At 38.4% G+C, this 22,704-nt stretch overlaps 1 protein-coding gene and 2 long non-coding RNA genes across 9 annotated transcripts in view; 2 read left to right on the forward strand and 1 right to left on the reverse strand.

Moving 5' to 3' along the window:
- Window positions 1–22,704, forward strand: part of RGS6 (regulator of G protein signaling 6) — a 588,674-nt gene that overhangs the window by 106,421 nt on the left and 459,549 nt on the right. The window lies entirely within an intron of this gene.
- LOC145513243 (uncharacterized) overlaps window positions 1–22,704 on the forward strand; it is a 60,263-nt gene that overhangs the window by 22,291 nt on the left and 15,268 nt on the right. Inside the window, exon 2 of the long non-coding RNA XR_014059232.1 lies at window positions 6,236–6,389. This is a non-coding gene — a long non-coding RNA (uncharacterized LOC145513243). The remainder of the gene's footprint in view (window positions 1–6,235; window positions 6,390–22,704) is intronic.
- Window positions 575–22,188, reverse strand: LOC145513244 (uncharacterized). The gene is made up of 5 exons (XR_014059233.1): window positions 21,943–22,188; window positions 19,225–19,286; window positions 14,240–14,370; window positions 1,666–1,710; window positions 575–1,570 (listed from the first exon to the last, which is right to left on the reverse strand). It is a non-coding gene; the product is annotated as an uncharacterized LOC145513244 (long non-coding RNA).

The raw sequence follows: 22,704 nt of genomic DNA on the forward strand, positions 1-22,704 counted from the left end.
CATACTACCTTCTCCTCATACCTTTTTAGTGCCTTCAGTTGCTCAGTTGGTAAACAATCTGCCTGCAATGTAGGAGACCCGGGTTCAGTCCTTGGGTTGAGAAGATCCCCTGGAGAAGGAAATGGCAACCCACTCCAGTATTCTTGCCTGGGAAATCCCATGGACAGAGGAGCCTGGTGGGTTACAGTCCGTGGGGTTGCAAAGAGTTGGACACGACTTGGTGACTAGACGAGCACCACCCATTTTCCTGAGTTCCCTGCTGCCCGCTGTCGCCCCTGCAATGCTATAGAAAGAGAGGTAATCATATGGCAGTATGCACGGGGGACTTCTCTGGGCTAATTGTCCTTTTGAATCAAAATGGAGATTTATGATCATCCTACTTCCGATCAGGTATTTACAAGTTTTTAGGCAATTGGTGCTTGTATCACTGGTTCTCACAGGTAATATTCAGTTAGACTGATCTCCATATAGACTGTCCCTTGTTACAGGGACACTTCTTCTTTTCTTAAGCAGAAGAAATAGAGATGCAAAATAGTTTCCTCTGTCATTAAAATAATAGACCAAACCATTATCATTCCTATTTTATTTGCTTAAGTTTTTATTTAATTTCACCAACAATACAGGGAAATTATAGACATTTAAAAAATTAGAGAAGAGCTAAAAAAGAAATAAAACCCTCTATAATTCCACTACCCAGGGATAAGTACTGACCTTATTCATCTCATAAGTTCTGTGCAACTATTGTATTCTGTGTAGCCTACTCATTAAATATTGAGAGACTAATATTATTTTTATTATAATGGTGATTTGTAAATAATTGCCCAGAGTTAATTCACAGAGATTTGAAATTATGGCCACAATAGTAAGTTAGGATTTTGTTTTCTCAATTGAAAACTAGATAAGAAAAACATGTAACCATGAATTGTTTCCCAGCAAACCCCCAAGGGTTTGCATAAACCCCCAAGGAGAGTGCCACTGCGATAGCAGGAGGAATGGAAAATAGCAAGTTGAAGGATGTTAATTTGGAAACTGCCATCGTTTGGAACACAGAAGAACTGGCCATGGCATTGGACTCAGGTTTTACCTGTCTTTACCAAGGTCACTAGGTTCAAAATCAAGGAGGAGCTTCAAACCACAGGTTAGGATGTTGGGAAAGTTCAGCAAAATTGTGTCAAGTCCTTTATGATACCTAAGTATGATACCTACAACCTTCCTTTGGTAAAAGCATATCTAGTCTATTGCAAACCTCTTAAGTTTCCACCAGTAGAAAATGATGAAGTTGATGACTCAGGAGCAGTCAGCCAGAAGCAAACAAATGGGTTTGAATGTGACACTCCAACAGCTGACATAGAGTGGCCTGCTACTACACTTGCCCTTAGAATGTCCTTGGTGATTGCATTTAAATATAGTCAGAGCTTTGTCTTGCCTTCGTCTGCCTCATTTGCTGATGGGTTTCTCTTCTTGAAATTCTAAAAGGGAATTCTGTTGACCAATCCTTAGTTTTCAGACAGAAAAGGACTTGAAATTTTACGTACTATGCCTTGTTTCTGAAAATGTCTTTGAAGACTTCCTGTATCAAAAAAAAAAAAAAAAACAATTTAAGAAAGTGGAATATATAGCAAACAAAAAAGTGACACGAATTAAGAAAAAAAAAAGGAAACTCACACAGCTGAACTGTAGTCTTGTCTAAAACTGACCAGCTAGATGATCCTGGTGATGGAGTAAAGGCATGTTTAGCTTGTCAAAAAGAGAAAAGAAAGGCAACTAGAAATTCTTGGAAAAACAAAAATTTGCAAAGGAAATCCTGATTTAACTATGAAGTAAACTAAACTGTGACAGAATTCTGAGTAATTGATGATGTATAAAGAGAAAATAATACATTTGAACTTGATGCTTGGAACTGGTATAGAGACAAAGGATTGTGTCTCCATGTACCCCAATGTTCATCGCAGCACTGTTTACAGTAGCCAGGACATGGAAGCAACCTAGATGTCCATCAGCAGACGAATGGATAAGGAAGCTGTGGTACATATACACAATGGAATATTACTCAGCCATTAAAAAAAATACATTTGAATTGGTTCTATTGAGATGGATGAAACTGGAGCCCATAATACAGAGTGAAGTAAGCCAGAAAGAAAAACACCAATACAGTATACTAATGCATATATATGGAATTTGAAAAATGGTAACGATAACCCTATATGCGAGACAGAATAAGAGACACAGATGCATAGAACAATCTTATGGACTCTGAGGGAGAAGGTGAGGGTAGAACGTTCTGGGAAAATAGCACTGAAACATGTATATTATCATATGTGAAACAGAACACCATTCCATGTTCGATGCATGAGACAAATGCTCAGGGCTGGGGCAATGGGATGACCCAGAGGGATGGGATGGGGAGGGAGGTGGGAGGGGGGTCCAGGATGGGGAACACATGTAAACCCATGGCTGATTCATGTCAATGTATGGCAAAAACTACTACAATATTGTAAAGTAAAAAAAAATAAAAAAATAAAAAAAAAAAAGGATTGTGTCTCATTTAACTGGTCTAGTTTTGATATCTGCATCTGTACTGAATAAAAGTACTTACCTAATTGTAATATTAGAAACATTTTATTTTCAATTTTCACAATTAACCTATTTGTAGAACATGAAAAATAAATTATATTTTCTGAATAAAATGGAAATGCTGTAAAGCTTGACATTGTGAAATAATGATATAGGTGATAAAATATAAGAAATAGAAGGGGCTACAAGGTAGACTGAAGCATAAAAGCACACATTTTCTCCTACCTCATGATATATAATGGACTTATCTTTTCTCTTGATAAGCAGAGAAATAAAGATGTAGCTCTATGATTATATGATTAAAGAAAGAAAGAAAGTGAAGTCGCTCAGTCGTGTCCGACTCTTTGTGACCCCGTGGACTGTAGCCCACCAGGCTCCTCCATCTATGGGATTCTCCAGTGCAAGAATACTGGAGTGGGTTGCCATTTCTTTCTCCAGGGGATCTTCCCAACCCAGGGATTGAACCCCGGTCTCCCAAATTTGCAGGCAGACGCTTTAACCTCTGAGCCACCAGGGAAGCCCTATATGATTAAGGTAACCAATAAAAGATTATTTACATATGAAGGAGATAAAAGGGAAAGATGGTGTCTCCTACAATCTTTTGCTCTCATAGTAGGGAATCAGTATAAATTGCTTAAAGCTTATACAGGCTAAAGAGCAAGGAAAACTCATACTTTTCATTCTATGTCCTTGTTCAAATTAAAAAAAAAATAACCCATGTGCATCTTACAAAATTAAAAAACAAGGTGAATACATTACCTCTAAGAAACTGTGATAGGAAATAACACTAGCAAAACTTCACTAAATTTCCCTTTTAGAAGACACAGGGTCTCAGATACAATAAAATAGCACAGTCTGCCTCTGTGTTGTTTAGCTGGACAAAAGGGCACCAAGTTTGACCGTAAGTTGACAGGCACAGACTCTAGACAAGTGCCAAGCAAAAAGAAACCAGGGGCGATATCGAGACAAAAGGCATTAATAGACAAGAGGGGGTTATTTTTTTGATGGTAAGAGTTACTGGCCACCAAGAAATTGCTTTAGTCATGGATCTTTACATATGGAAAAACAGCACGAAAGCAAAAACTATTAGATAAAAGAATTAGTAAGATTGAGAGAATGTTAGCACACAGAAAATCAGAATAACAACTAAGTGGCTCGATTTCATATACAAAACCAGAATATGCTTAAAAAAAAAAAGTCTGCATCTACAAAGGAATCTTGAAGGCAAGCCTCTGGGGAGTGGGAGGTGTCAAAGTGTACAGGCAGTTTATCCTACTCATAGGTTGCAGTCACTTTCAAGAAGAAGGAATGAAAAGTTTTATTTTTGTGACATTTTCTCATGGTAAAATTCCATAAAGTTGAAAACTTTGAGATAAAGGTATTATCAGGAGATACTGTCCTGATATTTAGTGTGTGAGCTCTAAATTCTGTTCTTATCACCAGGTCACTGAGAAGCAAGACTGCTGATTTTCCCAACTCTGTAAAACAGAGTGACCCAACGAAGGAACTATTCTTTTGACCTTCATTCTTCTCCATCCAACCCCAGTGCCCTTCCTGCTTCTATAGATTCTAGCCAATATAGAAATTTTAGTGGCATGGCTTGCTTCCTCTAATAGAAGTGAAGACTGAAAGCAGAAGAAGGTCTGCTTGGTACCTGTGCAAATGTCAGCGGAAGTGGGAGGGGGAGGCAGGCAGGAGACTAAGAAAGATGTACTTTGAGTACCAGGAAAAGCTATTCTGGCACCAGAGACTTGGAAGACAAATTTCCATCTAAGCCCGAAGAGCACTTTTTTTTTTTTAAACCCTCCTGGCTTATACCTTTTAATCAAATAACACTGTGATCTTATTACAATCTGTGGACAATAGATATTTTTAGTACCTTTGGTACTAAACATAGAGTGTGTTAATGTGCCATTTTATCAAAAACCTTTAAAGGGATTTATTAGTGGACAACTATTAATAGATATTCATGATAGAAGTTCTTTACCATCACCTACCCTATACACACGTTTCATAATTTACTGATTTGAAACACTTGTGAAATCAATATGGACAAATTAACTTAATGAGTGCCTGCTCCCTGGTGTCTGGCTGCAATGATGAGAAGGCTCTCTGTGGATGGACTTGGTACCAGGTGGTATTCGTTGCTGTTGTTTAGTCACTAAGTCATGTCTGACTCTTTGCGACCCCGTGAACTGTAGCACTCCAGGCTCCTCTGTCCTCCACTGTCTCCTGGAATTTTCTCAGATTCGTGTCCATTGAGTCCATGACACTATGTAACCATCTTATCCTCCGCCACCCCCTTCTGCTATTGCCTTCAGTCTTTCCCAGCATCAAGGTTTTTTCCAGTGAGAAAGCTCTTCGCATCAGGTGGCTTATTTCAACACGTGGACTGAAACTAGGGCAGATCAGTGATCAAAATCTTACCTGTTTCGGTGTCTTAGTCTTTTAAGATGTCAAGGAACTAGATTCCCCAGCATGAGGAATTTTTCTTACTGGATTTTTAAATGCTCTTATTTGGCTGTGATTTATTTGAATTCAAACATCAGGAAAGCTAAGAAAATAGCCTTTTTAAGTGATTAAAACTGGCCTAGCTCTGTATTTTTTTTTCCTTTTTGTTTAGTCCCTTAAACATTGCTAGCAGGTTATATAGGTAAGAAAGAAAGCTGAGACATTTTTGCAAGGGCATTAACTCTCCAAGGCCGCAAGAGTATCTTTTAAAATGTAGTGATAAAATTGAATGGATGCCATATCAGACCCTCAAGGGTTCTTTCAATGTGTCTGATGTCCAGGACAAACCATGTGTTTGTTTAGATTCGTACGGTAAGTTGTAAGACGATGTTTTCTATGATGTATGTTCCCAGGTCTAGCTTCCTGGTCCCATGACCCAGATTCTGTCAGTAGGTCAGGTGATACTTTTAGGAATCTGCATTTTCGCATGGTCTCTGGGAAGTTTGTAGGCATCCCAAATTTGAGAATCACTGCTAAGGGCCATTATGTTTCCGCAGGCGAACCTATTTTTCTGTTTTCACTTTATGTCACACGTAAGTAGGAGTTTAACAATTTATTTTTGGTAAAACTGGAACACTGTCTTTAAATTAATAAGAGCCTTGTTGTGTAGGAGAAAGCATCACTTCAAAATTCCTCTATGAAATTGATCTTAAAAAGACCTGCTGACTCAAATGCTAGACAAATCCGTCCTCTCTCCAACTGCTGCCTGTCAGAATTGCTGACCTTAGTCTTATGTATTCAAATGCTTCCTGAAAGTCAAAACATATTTTCCAAAGTTTCTAATGGAAAAGAACTGAGCCTGTCACTCGGTTTTAAAAGAGAGAAATTGAGATAAGACAAAATGGTTCGGATAAATTTTACATCTCAGGAGTAGTGGGAAGGAAAGAATAAAACTTCCCATAACTGCTATCAGTTATCTCTTGATGGAGGGTGTCATGAGATAGGTAACTCCTCTCTCCCCAGGCCACAATAAATATTAGATGTAGCTGTCCTGCCTAATGATTCCTGCTGTGTCAGAGATTAAATTACATTAATTTCTTAGAGAATTATGAAGAAAATAGCTCTTAAAAACTGGGAATTGTTACATTAGAAATTGGATTCTTTTTTTTTTTTTTTGCTACTGTTTGGGAGATTTTTTTTTCCTTCCTAGTTATTCTCAATCAGCTACACCAGAGGCACCTTTGGGTGGCAAGGAGAAGGTGCCACTATGCTCCAAGATGACACTTCAATACCACGACCTGACAGCTTTGAGATTCTGGCTTCTAAAGGGAGATAGTACCTGCAAGACAGAGTGATTCTAGCTTGTAAGTATTTGATTTTAGAATCACTGAAAGTCCTCGAATTTCCTTCTTCCTGGATTGGATTCTATTGTCTTTACTGAGAATTTTGTTTTCCTCTGATTCTTTGGAACTCTAGTGCACAGAATTAGAACGACCTTAATTAGTTCATGGCATACCAACAACTGTCCTTGCATTGCCTTCTTTCATCTTACTTATTTTAAAAATGAAGACATTTTAAATGTGAGCACATTGCCTGATCTAAGAGTCAGAACATTGTTAATTTGTTATATTCATCTCTGCAATTCTTTTCTTATTTTTTTGCCTCTCCATCCTACCACCAGTTCAGTTGAGTTCAGTCTCTCAGTTGTGTCCGACTCTTCATGACCCCATGAATCGCAGCACGCCAGGCCTCCCTGTCCATCACCAACTCCCTGAGTCCACCCAAACTCATGTCCATCGAGTTGGTGATGCCATCCAGCCATCTCATCCTCTGTCGTCCCCTTCTCCTCCTGCCCCTAATCCTTCCCAGCATCAGGGTCTTTTCCAATGAGTCAACTCTTCGCATGAGGTGGCCAAAGTATTGGAATTTCAGCTTCAACATCAGTCCTTCCAATGAACACCCAGGACTGCTCTCCTTTAGGATGGACTGGTTGGATCTCCTTGCAATCCAAGGGACTCTCAAGAGTCTTCTCCAACACCACAGTTCAAAAGCATCAATTCTGCGGCACTCAGCTTTCTTCACCGTCCAACTCTCACATTCATACATGACTACTGGAAAAACCATAGCCTTGACTAGATGGACCTTTGTTGGCAAAGTAATGTCTCTGCTTTTTAATATGATATCTAGGTTGGTCATAACTTTCCTTCCAAGGAATAATCATCTTTTAATTTCATGGCTGCAATTACCATCTCCAGTGATTTTGCCTACCACCAGAGATAACCCCTATTCTGAGCATTATTGCAGTCTTGCTTTACCCCCTCTTTATCTACCTGTTTGCTTAAGTGATACATTGTTTCATTTTGCCTGGCTTTGAACTTTATGAAGAGCTGTCATCCCTGGCTTATCCAGTCTAGTGAGACTTGCTTTTTTTCACTGTACATCATGTTCCTGAGATTCATCCACACAGTCCTTGCTGTGTGATGTTTTATTATTACACTACAGTTCATCCATAAATTATAATGTAATTTATACCATGACTTATCTATATTCCTGTCATTGGATGTTTAGGGCATTTTCAGTTTTTGCTTCCATGACCAGGCTACTCTCTGGTACGAGGTTTCTCTTCTAAAGGTAGAACAGCAGCTGCTGCCAGGTGGCAAGATGTGAGATTGTTCAACTTTACATGATAACATAAAGGTGGTTTCCAAAGTCATCATACCAATTTACATTCCCATTAGTGGTACAGAAATGATTTTGTTGATCCAGATCTTTACCAACCCTTTACATTTTCAGACTTATTTGATTTAGCTAATTTTGTGGGTGTGAATCTACTGACATACTTTTAAAGTTGTGTTCAGTATTTTTTCTATCACTTAGAATAATGTATGGGATACAATTTGGTTCCCTTCATGTATACTGGCTAGAGAACATTATATGATCATGCCTGCTTAGTTTAATGGCACCCCAATTTTTCTCCCAATTATCTCACTGTATGTAGTTGACATTTTTTCCCTATATTTGCTAAACAATATTAAAACCTTGCCTGCACAATGGAATCGTTTGGGAACTTGTGGAAAGTACTAAAGCCTAGACCCCCACCTCCAGAGATTCTGATTTACTTGGGTTGCAGCCTTGAACATGGAGAGTTTTAAAAGCTTCCCAGCTGACCTGAATGTGCCATCAAGGTTAAGAATCACTGCTTTCAATGATATTAATAGAAATCTTGAAAAGTAAGTATAAGCTCAGGGTAGCCTGATGCTGTTATTTTTTCAGTTTTCTAAAGTATAAATTTTATGTTGCTTTGGAGTGTCCTCTTGCTTCTAATTTGAGAGGGGTGTGTATATGTGTGTGTGTGTGTGTGTGTGTGTGTGTGTGTGTGTGTGTGTGTTGCTAGTAGAAGTAAATAGTAGTTGACATTCAGTGAAAGTTATTATGGCTGTCAGTTGTGCTTCTCACTTATTTTATGCTTCCAACTATGGATCTCAAAGTTTACAGTGCTTAAGACTCTCCTAAGACATTATTTTGGTTGTTTTTTAGAATGCAGACTTTGATCCCCAAGGTCTGAGTTTGAGCCCAGGAATATACCTTCTGATAGTAGCGTGTCAGGTGATGATGACACAGGTAGGTGTGGGAGCACCCTTAGAGGAAAGCCACATTCTCACCACCCTGCAGTGTACACTGGATTCTCATTATAGATGAGAGAATGAATGGGAAGCTCAGAGGAACTGAGGAACCTGGACCAGGTCACACAGCTGCTGAGGGGTCAGCCTTTGCCGTGTTTGTTGTTAGCCTTGCTCCTAGCGCATCTCCAACAAGACTCCCAGCACATGGGGAAGTTTGCCTGAGTTTATTTTTAAATTTTAGTTGCTTTTATGGTTGAGATTTTTTTTTTAATTTTAATATTAAAAAATTTTTTTGGCTCTCCCAGAAGGCATATGGGATCTTACTGCCCCATCCAGGAATCAGACCCGTGTGCCCTGCAGTAGAAGCACTGAGTCCTAACTTCTGGACTGCCAGGGAGTACCAAGTTGGCTGGAGTTTAGAACATGTGTCTTCTTCTCTACATTTAATGTCCTTTTTTTTTTCATCTGGTCACAATTCTGCTACCTACCCCTCCAAATAACCTTTAATGTCCTAGGAAAATTCACCTCATTCCTGTGGACCATTAGTCAGCCACGCTCTGGACATGGCCCTGGGCTGCCTTGGGTGCCTCATTCTATAGGTTTGTGTGTGTGTGTGTGTGTGTGTGTGTGTGTGCGCTCTTTGTCACCCAGTTTGTAACCAAGAGCAGATGTTTCCTTTGAGACTTGTGCGTGTAAGTTTCACTTACCCTTGTGTTTTGATTCTTTAGGATAGGTTGGATTGCAAGCGAGAGGATATCAAGGCGAATAGGTAGAGGGGAATTTATGGGTTGTAACACAGAGCGAGGGCGGGGGGGCAGCTGGGGCTCAGGGACCTGTTGGCCCTGAGGACCCCACACCTCTCTCCATCTCTGCAAGACTGTATCCTTCTGTGACTGGCTCCTCCCACTTAGTGACAGATGCAGCTTTTGAGCGGAGTGCGGCCTGGTCCTGCACAGCTTCGTGGAAAGGGAGTCCCTCGCTTTCCCAGCTCCCGAGTGCTCACCCTGGAAAGGCTCTGGCCTGGTTTTGGCCCCATGTCTGCCCCAGGACCGGTTAACTCCGCAGAAGGTGGGGTGGTATGATTATTAACCTGACGGGGTGAACAGAGAGAGGAACAGTTTTCCTGTGAATGGGGTAAGGGTGGGGTGTCCCAATAAGGGGCTGGGGGCTGGTGGGCAGTCAGAGTGTCTGAGATCTAATTCAGGTGCCTGTGGCTAATTTTGGAGGGGTGGGGTCACCTCATGGCGTTATGGCCTGTGGCTTTTTGATTAGCAATGGTGTTGAGCATGACGTGTATATAAGTAACTCTCCTGTGTGCCTGTCCCCACAGGTAACCGATGATAAGGCTAAAAATGTTTACTTGCCTGCCATTGGCTCAGGACACTTGATTTTGATTTTGGATTATATTTTCTGAGGAAACTGCACATAGAGACTTTATTAAAAACTGAGGTCAAAAAAGCAAAAATCAGTGTGTTAAATTTTTGTTATTAGGCCCTCAGCAGTGGCTTTAGTTGATAGTGACTTCCCTGCAACTTTAAGAATTCTTCCCAAACTCATGTACAAGTGGGTGGAAAGATTTCTGTGCACATTTTAAAACCTTATATTCTGTGCATGCTCTCCTCCCCAAATTGGGACTTTACCATGAAATCTGGGCCTTTGGCCTATGTATTTTAAATTACATTCATATTGTACTACATCAACTGTCTATAATACAGCTGTGTATATCTACATGAAACACAATGTGCATTTAAGTTTCCATTCTGTTTGTGAGCAGATGGTAGCTTGTCAAGGAAACATCACGAGGATGTTTATGGCCATATTTTGTCATGAAAACCTTATAATCACTCTCAATAATTACATCTCCTTGGGTTACCTGTAATAAATGAAGTGCCATCATATATGTTGGCATTGTGATATAGATTCTTTGTATGCAAAGAATGTTTGCTATTGTAGGCACATTTGTGTCTGGACTGTGTGATGTATCAAGGGGGCTTTCTACCACTTCAAGAAGGATGTTGAAGGGTCTGTGGTTATGCTCTTGCATAAGCCCCTGACTCTGGCAACCACCAATCTGTTATTTGTTTCTACGACCTAATTTTTTTCTCCTTCTAAGATTCCACATGTAATATACAATGTTTGCTTTTCTCTCTCCATCTTATTTCACTTTGCATAAAGCCCATTAGGTCCATCCATGATGTTGCAAATGACAAGATTTCCTTCATTCTTTTTGGCTGAATTATATTATTTCGTATACATATACTATATCTTCTTTATCTGTTCATCTGTTGATGGACACTTAGATTGTTTCCATATCTTAGCCATTGTGAATAATTCTGCAGTGAACACGGGGTGTACATATCTTCTCAAGTTACTGTTTTTGTTTTCCTTACATAAATTCTCAGAGGTAGAATTGCTGGATCATAATGGCAATTTTAGTTTTTAACTTAGTGAGGAACCTCTGTACTGTTTTCCACAGTGACTGCACCAGTTTCCATTCCCACCAGCAGTGCACAAGCGTTCCCTTTTCTCCATATCCTCACTAGTACTTGTTTTTTGTTGTCTTTTTGATATCTATTCTAACAGGTGTGAGGTGATACCTCATTGTGGTTTTGATTTGGATTTCCTTGATGAGTAGTGATGTTGAGCCTCTTTTCACGTACCTGTTGGCCATCTGTATGTCTGAGGAAGAATGTCTATTCAGATCTCTTGCCCATTTTTAAATTGCATTGATTTTTTGTTTTTGCCGTTGAATTGCACGGGCAGTGAAATCTCTTCAAATGACTTTTAAAGGCTTCATTCATTCCAAGGCCCTTTTGAGGGTCATTTTGTACTTCTTCTTAATGCTCATGGGTGGTACAGTGTCAACTAGTTAAGAAATACTTCTGTCACCCATGATCTCTCAAAGTTCTCAGTATGTTCAAAAACTTAGAATTTCATTCTTTGTAGAATTTACATCTGGCTTGGCAATTAATGCTGGATTAGCTCCGTACAACTCTCTCCAAGTCTCTTGAAGGAGGTGCTAACCTTTTCACTGGCTTCTGCTTCAGGATTACAGAGACATCTAGGAGTAACTGCCCCTAGACCTGCTGTGATGATAATGTGTGCCTATCCTGGTAGATGATGCTGGTTATCATATTTTCAGTTCATGACTTTTTTTTTTTGCTTTTCATCTTCATGTATTTCCAGAGCACAGTCATTGATATTCAGAAGATATGGCTGTAATCAATCTAGTTTTCTGAGATGTGCTGAAGCTTCAGCTTGGGTCTTAAAAAGTTGTGTTAGAATACCCATCTTCAGAAAATGTTCTTTGAAGCTGATGCAGTGAAACAACTACCAACTGAACCTATGTTTTGGAGTGGTTTTCCTTTTGTGGGAGTGTATGCTCATCCTCACTCTCTTTCCGGTATTCCTGGCATGAAAATTTTCAGAACTGGTTAGAGTTGGTGGAGAGGTCCTTCTTTGGTCATGAAGTGATGATGACATATTCTAAAATCACGTGGCTATTCATCATTAAAAGCAATTTTTAAAATCTATTAACATATTTATCCTTTATAACAGGCTCTGTGAGGTAGATATAAAAATATTTTTTGTTTTTGTTGCCAAGTGTTATTTAAAAATAATCATAAAACTTAAGGAAGGAAAACCTAATTAGCAATCACTCAGTCTAATTCTCTTACTTTACAAATGAAGAAACTGAATCCCTTGGTGATGAAGTCACTTGCTTGTGACTCCATATCTATTTAGTGACCTAACAAATTATTTCCCACCCCAAATATGGTTTCATGGATGAAAGTACATTGACTGGGATCTGATTCTTGTATTTTTGACTGGATGATTTTTTTCCTCAGTTGTCTAACATTTCTGGGTCTCTGTTTTTTCATCTGTAAAATGGATTGTTGTGAATATTATATTAGGCTGCATCTGAAAAAGTAGTTAACCCGGTGCCTAGCAACAAGTAAGTAGTTAATTTATGTTAACAGTTCACAACTGGATTTGTATTTTCGATATTCTTCTCTCAGGGTCCTCGGGAGCTAGAGCGGGATAGTGAATTATCAACTTTTCCATCTTTGGAAGCCTTGTACTTATGCATCATTTAAAATTCTCCTCATGCATTTTAGAAGGTTTTCCCCTGAAAGAAGAGCAGGGACATTGTTTGGGAGAGTTTGATGAGACTTGTTATATGTTGGTTCATTCAAAAGCTGAGTGAGTTTCTTTCTTTTCACTTGTGTATCTTCATTTAACTGTGAAGTACCTTGGCACTTAAAACAGGGTACCTACCATATTATTTTAAACCTGGAAACCCAGTGACGTGTTTTGAACCCATGCTTCAGAGAAGAGTCTGTGTTTCATTATCACCCAGCCATGCCTTGTGTTATCACTTGTTACAGGCTAAATAAGTCATCCTCACCCCCACATTCCCCTTCCCCCTAACTCCAGTCACCAATTGATATGTTGAAACTTTAACCCTCAATGTGATGGTATTTGGAGGTGGGGACTTTGGGGGGTAAAATGCATTCATTCAGGTCATGAGGGTGGGGCCTTCATGATGGGACATGTGACTTCATAACGGGGTAACTGAGGTGTGGGGAGAGATGAAAAGGGAGACTGAGCTCTCCGTTTGAGCAGAGGATAGACTTCGTGAAGACTCAGTGAGAAGAAAGCCATCTGCCAGCCAGGAAAAGGGCTCTCACCAGAAACTGAACACTGCCAGACTTTGATCTGGACTTTCCAGTTTCCTGAGCTGTGAGAAGAGAAATTTCTGTTGTTTAAAGTATCAAACCTGCAGGATTTCGTTAGGGCAGCCAAAGCAGATTGAGACATTTCTGCAGAAGTGTGTGTTATTCAGCCATCTACTTCCTTGTTTACCTATATGTTTTGAACTGGTCTCCATGATGGAAGAAGTATGACTGTTCAGAGGCATTGAGAATTTTCTCTTTATCCACCAGTGTGAATATACGCCCAGAGGACACTGGGCCAGGCACTCAAAGGAGCATCAGTCATCAAATCCCTTTCCATTAGGTCTTTGATGATTTAAAATTTCCTGTTAGATAAACCAAGCGGTTGGATGTGAAACAAATCACCAGTCCAGGTTTGATGCATGATACAGGGTGCTCGGGGCTGGTGCACTGGGATGACCCAGAGGGATGCAATGGGGAGGGAGGTGGGAGGGGGGTTCTGGAAGGGGAACATGTGTACACCCGTGGCAGATTCATGTCAAGGTATGGCAAAACCAATACACTATTGTAAAAAAAAAAAAAAAAAGAACATGAAAGCTTTGTAATAAAATTATTTTATATATAAATGGTTTCCTACAAGTATTTACTCTTCATTTCCATAATTGTTTATAATCTTTTCTTTATATTTAACATTCTTGTACACCCCTCCCCACCATACACACACATACTTTTTTCTTTAAAACCGTGATCCATATGTTTTTATGTAACCTGAGCTATAAAGACTGGAATACTGGTTATTCATCCACTTTCATTTTACCTATTGCATCTGTCATGTTCTTATGAGGAGTACTTAGTCTGTCATGTACAAATCTCTGCATAGACACCAACACTTGTTTGACTATTCATTAATCTTACCTTGTTCCTTTTGCTTCTGTTTCATCTTTAGCTGAATTTGTAATCATCTGAGGTTAGTGCTTGTTTTTATTTAAATAGATAAGGTGCAGCTAAACCTGGATCATAGCCAAGAAAGAGCTTCCATAAAATACCTACAAGATGAGAAGCATTACCAGGGAAGCATCAGCAGAGTTCTGTTGACTTGTGTCTTATTCTTAAGTAAATTTTATGCACTGGTGATATAAGCTTTGGGTTGCTATTGTGAACCTCCTAGGAAGTATAGCATTGTTTAATTTCACTTTTAATTTTTGAAACATGAATTGTTTCCCTCCTTTGTTCTAGGGATTTTGACATGAGGGGCTGGGGCTATTCATTGCAGGCCATTTGTGAGTTGACACATGTCACTGGGTAGAATGTATGAAGTAAAACAGCAGTGTCTCTACCTGCTACTTTTTAAAAGTTATTATTCCTCTGAGGGAAATGTGGCAGTCATCAAGGCTGCAGATACTCTGACAGGATTGTAGAATTTCACCTTCCCTCTTCCTTTGAAGATAGGAAGGAGTCATGTGACTTTCTTTGGCTGGTGAAATGTTGACAATGAGCAAAATATTAGAGGCCTTAAGAAGTAGTGCATGGCAAGTAGATCATACTTGTAAAACAATAAATGAAAAACATAGAATAGATTCACAAGAACCAAAAAGAAAAAAGTACAAGCATAATACAAAGGGAAACAATCAAACCACAAAAGAAAAAACAAAAAGAAAGGAACAAAGAGATACAAAGTCAGTTGGAAAAATTAAGATTTAAAATGGTGATGAATACGTATCTATCTATGATTATCTTAAATGTCAATGAACTAAATGCTCCCAGCAAAGACACAGAATGGCAGGTTGGATTAAAAAAGAAAAAAAAAAAGAACCTGCCTACAAGAGACCCATTTTAGGGCAAAGGACACACATAGACTGAAAGTGAGATGGAAAAAGATATTTCAAGCAAATGACAAGGAAATGGGGATAGCAATAGTCGTATGAGACAAAATAGATTTTAAAACAAAGGTTGTAAAGAAAAATAAGGAAGGATACTATATATTGATAAAAGGATCAATACAGGAAGAAGTTATTATATTCTAACATATATGTACCCCATATAGGAATATCTAGGGCTTCCCTGGTGGCTTAGATGGTAAAGAATCCACTTGCAATGCAGGAGACCTGGGACATCCAGATACATAAAACACATACTAACAGACATGAAGGGAAAATTGACAAGAATACGTCAATGGTAGGAGGCATTAACACCCCGCTTACCTCAGTGTATAGATTTTTTCAGACAGAAAATCAATATGGCAACAGAATTCCTAAATGATACTATGAAACAGTCAGACCTAATTGATATTTTCAAGATATTAGCTCCCCCACAATAGAATGACATATTTTTTTTCCAAGTGCACATGGAACATTCTCTAGGACCGACCACATACTAGAATACAAAATAAGTCTCAAAAATTTTAAGAGGATAGAAATTATTTCAAACATCTTTTCTGACCACAACAACAGGAGACTAGAAATCAACCACAGAAAGAGAAATGAAAAAAAAATCGATTACATGGAGACCAAACAGCATGCTACTAAGAAACCAATACATCAGTGATGAAATCAAAGAGGGAATTCAAAAATATCTTGAGAAAAATGACAATGAAAACACAACCATACAATATCTATGGGAAGCAGCAAAAGCAGTTATTAAAGGGAAGTTCATAGCAATACAAGCCTTCCTCCAAAACAAGAAAAATCTCAAATAAACAACCTATCACCCAAAGGAATTAGTAAAAGAAGAACAACCAAAACCTGAAGTTAGCAGAACGAAGGAAATAATAAAGATCAGAGAGGAAATAAATAAGATAGAGATTAAAAAATAGAAAAAATCAGTAAAACCAAGAGCTAGTTCTTGGGATGAACAAAATCAACAAACCTCTGGCCAACCTCACCAAGAAGAAAAGAGAGAGGACCCGAATAAACAAAATAAGAAATGAAATAGATGTAACAACCAACATTGCAGAAATACAAAAAAAACCATAACATAGTACTATGAACAATTATATGCCAATAAATTGGACAACCTAGAAGAGATGGACTAGTTTCTAGAAACATTCAGCCCACCAAAACTGAATCAAGAAGTAATAAATAATTTAAATAGACTTATCACTAGAAGTAAAATAGAAAAACTCTCTGCAAACAAATGTCCAAGACTAGATTGCCTTACTGTAGAATTCTTTCACATATACAAAGAGGAATTTATACTGATCCATCTCAAACTCTTCCAAAAGATTGAAGAGGAGGGAACATTCCCAAAGTAATTATATGAAGCCATCATCACCCTGATACTAAAACCCAAGACAATGCCAAAAAAAGAAAATTACAGGCCAATATCTTTGATGACTATAGATGCAAGATTTCTCAATGAAATATTGGCAGATTGAATCCAGCAACACATATAAAAGATCATATACCATGATCAAGTTGGATTCATCTGAGGATCACAAAATACACAAAATTCAACATACACAGATCAATCAATGTGATACATTATATCAACAAAAGAAACGACAAAAACCACATGATCATTTCACTAGATGTAGAATAAAAGCATTTGGTAAAATTCAACATTCATTCATGATAACAAGTCTTACCAAAGTGAGTATAGAACATGTTTCAACATGATAAAAGCTATTTATGACAAATTCACAGCTGACACAATACTCAACAGTGAAAAACTGAAAGCCTTCTGGCTAAAGTCTGGAATAAGACAAGCACAGACTCTCTCACAAGCTCTATTCAAGATAGTATTGGTGGGACGTTCTGGGAGAATAGCATTGAAACATGTATATTATCATATGTGAAACAGAACACCATTCCATGTTCGATGCATGAGACAAATGCTCAGGGCTGGGGCAATGGGATGACCCAGAGGGATGGGATGGGGAGGAAGGTGGGAGGCGGGTCCAGGAAGGGGAACACATGTAAACCCATGGCTGATTCATGTCAATGTATGGCAAAAACTATTACAATATTGTAAAGTAATTAGCCCCCAACTAAAATAAATAAATTTATTAAAAAAAAATAGTATTGGAAGTCCTAGCCACAACAATTGGTCAAGGAAAAGAAATAAAAGATATCCAGCTTGGAAGAGAAGAGGTGAAATTGCCATTATATGCAGATGACATGATGTTAATACTATAGATAGAGAACCCTAAAGACTCCACAGAAAAACTACTCTAACTGATAAATGAATTCAGCAAGGTAGCAGGATACAAGATTGAGTTACAGAAATTTCTTGCATTTCTTTACACTAACCATGAGATATAAGAAAAGGAAAGAGAAAAATACCCCTTTTAAAATTGCATTAAAAAATAAACCTGATCAAGGAGGTGAAAGACTTTTATGCCGAGAACTATAAAACACTGATAAAGGAAACCAAAGATGGCTCAAAGAAATGGAAAGATATTCCATGCTCTTGGATGGAAGAATTAATATTTTTAAAATGGCCATGATATCCAAAGCAATCTACAGATTGAATGTGATCTCGGTTTCCCAGGTAGCACAATGGTAAGGAATCCACTGGCCACTTCAGGAGACGCAAGAGACATGAGTTTGATCCTTAGGTCAGAAAGATCTCTTGGAAAAGGAAATGGAATAGGAAATGGCACTCCAGTATTCTTGCCTTGAAAATGCCATGGACAGAGGAGCCTAGTGAGCTGCAGTCCATAGAGTCACAAAGAGCTGGACCCACATAAGCGACTGAGCACACCAAATTACCCATGACATTGCTCACAGAACTAGAGCAAATAATCCTAAAATTTATATGGAACCATAAAAGACCCCAAATTGCCAAAGAAATCCTGAGGAAAAACAACAAAGCTGGAGCTTTAACCCTTCCAGACTCCACAAACAATACTGCAAAGCTACAGTAATCAACATCCCATGGTAATGGCACAGAAATAGATTGATCAGGGAAATAGAAGTGAGAACCCAGAATAAACCCACACACCTATGGTCAGTCTTTGACAAAAGAGGTATGAATATACAATGGGAAAAAGACAGTCTCTTCAGCTAGCGGTGTTGGGAAAGCTGGACAGCTGCATGTTAATCAATGAATAAGAACACACCCTCACACCGTGCCTCCAAGAATAAACTCAGAATGGCTTAAAGACTTAAATATAAGTCATGACACCATAAAACCCTTAGAATGGAACATAGGCAAAACCTTCTCTGACATAAATGATAGCAGTGTTTTCTTTTCTCAGTCTTCAAGGCAATAGAAATAAAAGCAAAAATAAATGGTACCTAATCAAACTTATAAGGTTTTGCCCAGCAATGGAAACCATAAAAAATGAAAATATAACCTATGTACTGGGAAGAATATTTGCAAACAATGCAACTGACAAGGGCTTAATCTCCAAAATATATAAACATCTCATACAACTCAATAACAACAACAACAAAAACCCAAACAGCTCAATCATGAAATGGACAGAAGACTTGAAAAGGCATTTCTCCAAAGAAGACTTAAAATGGCCAACAGACACATTAAAAGCTGCACAACATCACTAGTTATTAGAGAAATGCAAATCAAAACTACAATGAGGTATCACCTCACAATGGTCAGAATGGCCATCAACAAAAAGTGTACAAACAACAAATGCTGGAGAGGATGTAGAGAAAAGGAAACCCTTCTACACTGTTGGTGGGAATGTAAATTGTTGCAGCCACTATGGAAAACCATATGGAGATTCCTCAAAAATCTAAATATAGAGTTGCCATGTGACGCAACAGTCCCACTGCTGGGGGTATACCTTGAGGAAACTCTAATTTGAAAAGATACATGTATCCTAGTGTTCACAGCAGCACTGTTTGCAATAGCCAAGACATGGAAGGAATCTAAATGTCTATTGACACACGAGTAGGTCAAGAACATTTGGTATATATGTGCAGTGGGATATTACTCACCCATAAAAAAGCATGAAGTCTTGTCATTTGCAGCAACATGGATGGCGCTAGAGATGATCACACTAAGGGAAGTCAGAAAGAGAAAGAAAAATATGACAAAAATGAACTTATTTATGAAACATAGACTCACGGACATAGACACAGAATCACTGCACTGTACACCAGAAACTAATACAACATTGTAAATCAACTATACTGTTAAAAAGAGAGAAGAAATATAAAAGAACTGGTACATGGTTCACCACATTCATTGCCCCAGTGATTATGAAAGCAAGTGTTGGGATGGAAACTGTATCTTTATAGGTCCTGAATTGACCATGATAAATTGAATTGTAGCTGACCTGTATTAGATATGTGTCTTAAGCAATATTATTTTGTTGACATTTTGTTCAGATAAGGGACTATGATTTAGCAAACCCATCATAGCCTAACCAATTCTGACTGTTACAGGAGGTCAAAGAAGAACCTTACATGCAGGGAGCCTGTGATCTAATTGGACAGAGACGATGCATTTCCACAATCAAGAAAGAGCTAGACACTTCACTATACCTTTTATTTAGCCACATTTATTACCGAACAAGAGGGAAGTTGACTGTAGCATGGATTGAGCTTTTTAGCATATTCCTGAGACCCTAATTTCAACTGGGAAAAATAACTTTCTAAAATGAGACTTTCAGGTCATAATTGATCAAAACACCTATCCAAGGGATTAAGATCTACTTTGATTAGCTAATGGATGGATGATATCTTTAATCTGAGACTAGGGATAAGAAGACCAATTATGAGTTATATCTCTATTGTTCTTTCTATCTTGATATTATCTACCTAGGGAATAGAATTAAAATCTTTAAACAACACAGATTTGCTTTGATGGCATCTATTAATCAAAATTGTACTTTAGCTTTTTGGTGTATGGGGGCAGCCTGCCTGACTGCACATACTAATTGCTAATATTGGTTAAATTGGTAATTTATTTATTGCTTAAATTGGTAATTCATTCAGCAAACAATTTCTGGGTATCTGGTGTGAACCAAGCCCAACACTAGATGCTATGTAAGGAACAAAACAGCCTCTAACTTCATGAATCTTACATTTTAGTGAGGAAGTTGGGGAATAAACAGGTAAACAAATAAACAACATATCAGTGAGTGAGTGCTGTGGATACAAATGAAGCAGGAGGATGGGGTCAGCAATGGCAAGGTGCTTGATTTCGGATGCAGTGGACAGAAAAGTCCTCTCTGAGAAGGGGACATTTGAGCAAGAAATTAAAGGAAGTGAGAGGAAAAACCATATGAATACCCCAGGGAAGAGTATTCCAGGTGACATAAATAGCAATTGTGAAGGCTCCAAGGTGGGGATGTAGTCGAATATTTGGAGAATAGAAAGGAGGACAGGATGGTTATGGAGGGGTGAGCAAGAGAGAGACGGGGAGGAGTTAAAGTCAAATCAGTCTATCAGCAGCTAGATAACCAGGGCCTCTGGACCTTTTCTACGTCTAATGGGAAGCCATAATGGTTTTGAACGTGGGCGAGCCATGATGTACTTTATGTTTTAAACAGATGACCTCAGAGTAGTAGTATGTAGAGAACAAGAAAACAAACAGGAAGATGGGTTAGGAGGCTTAAGTGTGAGTCCCGGTGGGAGACGATGGAGCTTGGATGCAACTGGTAAGTGGTGGTTGTAAGATGTAGTTGGATTCAGTATGTATTTTGAAAGTTTTGTTGTTAGGATTTGCTGACAAAATGTGGACTTTGGCTTGAGCATCTGGAAGCATGAGATCACAGTGATGTTGACAATATCAGTGTCAGCAGTTGGTTGAGGGAAAAAACCTGTTGGAATCGGTTCAGTTGAAGATGAGGATACGTGGTTCTTGAGAGATTTTTTTTCTACGGAGGGAGTAGGGCAGAATAGCTATACAGGATGTGAAGTCAGATGTATTTATCTTCTTTTTTTTTAAAGATGGGAACTACTATAACATGTTTGAAAATTGATGGGAGTTGTTTAGTATAGAGGAAAGAATTGACAGAGGGTCTCCTTTAATAGACAAGGGGGGATGAAGCTAAGGCATTGCATGTTCTAGATTTGTACAGATTCATATAGATGACTACACGTAGTTGTGAGAAGATGCAGTGTTATCTTTTGCGTGCTCCTGTTTTCCAAGAAAAGGTAAGAATCAGCATCTTCAGCTGAGTGTGAGGAAGAGGCAGAAAGTATTGCTATAAAATAGTTTTCTAACAGTAATAGGGGTAAGCTAGTCAGGGAAGTGTGGTAAGACCATTAAGGTGAACTGAAAACCTCTTGAGATTTGTGTCCAATCTTTAAAGCAAAGCCAGCCAGTATAGTTGTTTATTTTCTCTGGATTGGGTTAGTTTCTCTGGGATAGGGAGAGAATCCAAGGATAATTGTATTTAATCAAGGCTGTAGCTTTGCCAACTGAATAATATGAAAGCAGAAAGAGGCCAAGGTGGATTGGGGACAAATGCAGGGGAGCGATTATTGTGTAGTGTGATGGGTCAGGTGGGATGGCAAGGAAGGTGAAGCCACAGGGCTGTGACTGACCGTGAAGAGGTGGTTAGGTCAATGAATTGTGGGGCCACTGACATCAAATTGTTGAAATTGGGGCCTTAGAGGAAATGAGCTGGAAATGCATTTGAAATAAAAAATTGGCAACTTTTCTCAGGCCGAATCTCCAAAAGAAACATTAAAAAAATTACTTACATTTGCTGCATGGCTGGGGAAAACTGTATTTTTCAAATATGACTTCCAACTCATTTTGTATCAGGATATTCACCCTGATATTCTTGGGCAAGTTATGAAAATTAGGAAACTATTTCTGTGTCTTCACTCATAAAAGAAGATGAGTGAGAAAGCAGAACTGAATACTTAGTGATTGTTGGATTCTACTGAATTTCACTGCTTTGTTGCAGTTTAACTGACAGGCTAGAATTTCAGAGATGTCATTTCAGTTAAGCCATAGAGCCTCACATAAGAAGATAAAATTGGAATACAAGGTCGTGGTTGGCACAACAAAAGAAGCTTCAGTGTGTCACAAATGAGAGATCATTGGATAGATGTCATCTATTTGATTGTTAAATAAAGCACATAAAGAAATCTCCTTCCTGAAGATTTGTCATGTGTATTTATCTTGTGAAGCATCAGTGAATAGAAAACTTTCTTTGGAAATATAAAAATGTTCTCATCGAAGATATGGCAGTTGTAAAGTTTGTTATATATATGTAAATATATTTAATGTCACAGATGAATCTTGCTATTATTTTTTACAGTATCTTGGCATAGAACTATTACAATAGTCAGATTCATTTCCCATTTATTGAAAGCTACTGTAAGCATTCTCACATGCATTGTGTTTTTAGGGGAAATTTTAGATGATTAACATATGTTGCCTAGAAGTAGAGCTTTCTGAATTGAAACTGAAATAAGATAATTGCCACTTTTATTAAATATCCAGCTGGCACACTT

The sequence above is a fragment of the Giraffa tippelskirchi genome, chromosome 7 (genome assembly GCF_054371585.1).
Source record: "Giraffa tippelskirchi isolate mGirTip1 chromosome 7, T2T-mGirTip1v1.2.pri, whole genome shotgun sequence".
In the NCBI taxonomy this organism is placed as follows: Eukaryota; Metazoa; Chordata; class Mammalia; order Artiodactyla; family Giraffidae; genus Giraffa; species Giraffa tippelskirchi.